We start from the raw sequence: 2,731 nt of genomic DNA on the forward strand, positions 1-2,731 counted from the left end.
TTTTTTATAATGATTTTTCTAATTTTTAAAACTGTTTAAATATTTTAAATGAAATTAGGTTTTCTTTTCTCTATTTTACTTTTATATAAAACCTTTTTATGATAGGTTTTGAATTTTTACATTTTTATTTTTTATAATTTTAATAAATTTCAAATTAATATGTGTCAACATCTGAATGATACAATTGACACATGTCACGATATTGTTAATTAGTAATTTTGACATCAAACTTTATATAATAAGATATATCAGTTCACCAATAGTTATATACATTCACATGCAAGAGAAAAACATTTATGTGAAGAAGAAATTATTATTATAGTGTGCCCAATAATAATATTCAACTTACTTGTTTAAACATGGACTTTTGTAAAAATAATATTGAAATGCACTTTTTTCTTTCGAGTCAACTGCAATTTCACCATAAACTGCATTTAAGATTTTGGTGCATCATTGTCTTCGATTCGACAAAAGAAATATACAACCATTATTCCATATTTAAAAGTATCAATTAGATAAACGAGAGTTTTTCTTTTTCACAAAACAAGAACATCCAATAAAGCCGCTTAAAGTTTTACTCAATATAAACAACAGAGTTGTGTTTTAAAGCTCCCCCAAAAACCTACAACCAAAACTTGAAATATTAAAGAAAGCTCCCCAAAAAACCTATAACCGAAGCTTCCAGTGAAAAAGACAAACTCCCCCAGAAACTCACACCATCTCCCCGAGCTTGAGAACATATATGTTAAAAATAGAGCTTAAATCATCTTTGACAAGGGATGATTTTGGCCGCTTTGGTCTCCCAAGCTGCAAAACTTCAACATTTTAATCCGACTCATCTTGAGATACATTCGCTGATTCTGAAAAAAACCTTTTTGGCCGCTTTGGGATGCTTCTTTTGAACCACGCATTGTAGGTTTCACCAATTCTCTTATCCTTCTGGTAGAATACTAGAGGAATGTATTTTACTTCCTTGAAAACTCTTGACTTTTCCTTGATGCTCAAGAAGACCAAAGATAATCCGAGGAAACATAATGTATCGGGACTCATTCTTCTGAAACGAACAAAGGTCCATCCCTTTCTCAAACACCAACTTACCAACGTCAATCCGAATACCATGAAACATTTTATAAATCAACCAAGCTCTTTGTTCTGAGATATAACTCCGATTAGAAGCAGGAAACCAGTTAGAAGAATCAATACGAAACAAAGCTCCAACTCTTGCAGATAAATTTATGGTATTAAGCTTTCCCCAAACAAGCTTATTCTTTTCACTCAAGGTGTCAACAATCTTCTATAATCTAACACAATCAACATTTGCATCAGCTTTGACTTCATCGTTTGTTAGATGAGCGAATTTCAGATAATTGTTGATAGCCGAAGGAGAAAAATCATACATATGTTCTCAGACAAACACTTTGACTCTCTTATCAGTTTTCTTGCTAGGTAAATGTGCATAAAATTCACACACATTCTCCTACACATAACTTGCTAAGCCTGATATAGTTGCTTCTAGATTACCATTCTTAATCAATGCCAAATAACCCCATTTATCTTCATGTTCAAAATTAACCACTTGTTCTTCTGTGATGTGATGTGAAGATGAAATTCTTATGTTATTGACAAGAAAAAAATTCTTAAAACATCTAGTCAACTAGCATTTCACCAAAAACTGCCAATTTTACAATTTTAGTACAGTGTATCTATCATATCTTTAAGTCTTCATTTAATAAAAATATCTACGACTACTAAGATGGATAATCTCCCGGAAAGTCCTCGTGTTAAAAATTTGTATTGCTTTTTATTAAGAAAAAATCTACTACTATGTAATAATAATTAAATTACCAGATTGAAGAAAAATTAAATTACCAGATTGACCAAAACAGATTAATATGCATTTTTATTTTTTTTAAATTCGTTAGTCAATCCATTAACATTTTATTAATAAAAAAGTTTCCTCACATAAACATGCATTGTACACTTTTATACATTTTATATAAATATATGATCCTAGGTTGGTTTACAAAATGAAAAATAACAATTTATTATTTACCTTAAACGATGATTTTTTATTTTATTTAATAAAGTACGTTAACCAAAATTCCATGGGAATTGATGTAGACAAATATGTCTATACTCATCATTGCAACCGATGTGTGCCTCTTTTGATGAATTTTTGATTATGGTGTTTTGTAATTATATGCAAAGAAATGTATGATATTTTGTAGTTATATGTACAGAAATGTATTTTGGTTGATCAATATTTATTAAAATAAAAATGCTTATACTCCTCTTTTCTTTAATACAACATTAGTTATGTGAGATATCATTAGAATGCAATGCAACGATTGCAATGTTCCACCACATATAAAATACCAATCTGCAATAGGTTACTTGTAAACTAGTATTTTTCCACCCGTAGGAAAACAAAATTAATAAACTACTGTATGTTGAATAAGTATATATAATTTTATGAGTTTTGGATAGTGAGATTTTAAATTACATTACCTTTTTTTTTTGGTACGAAAAGGGAGACTAGCCTCCCTAAATTTATTCAAAAGACATTAAAATTACAATCTAACATGTCCCGCGAACATAACTCCACCAACATCTTCAAGCAAAATAACATTGACACAATCTGGGACCAACTCTAACAAATGAAAGCCTAATGACAAAGAAAAAGCATAGTTCGCTAATCCATCCGCGAGACGATTAGCTTCCCTATACACAT

This window comes from Camelina sativa, chromosome 18, assembly GCF_000633955.1.
Source record: "Camelina sativa cultivar DH55 chromosome 18, Cs, whole genome shotgun sequence".
Taxonomy (NCBI): domain Eukaryota; kingdom Viridiplantae; phylum Streptophyta; class Magnoliopsida; order Brassicales; family Brassicaceae; genus Camelina; species Camelina sativa.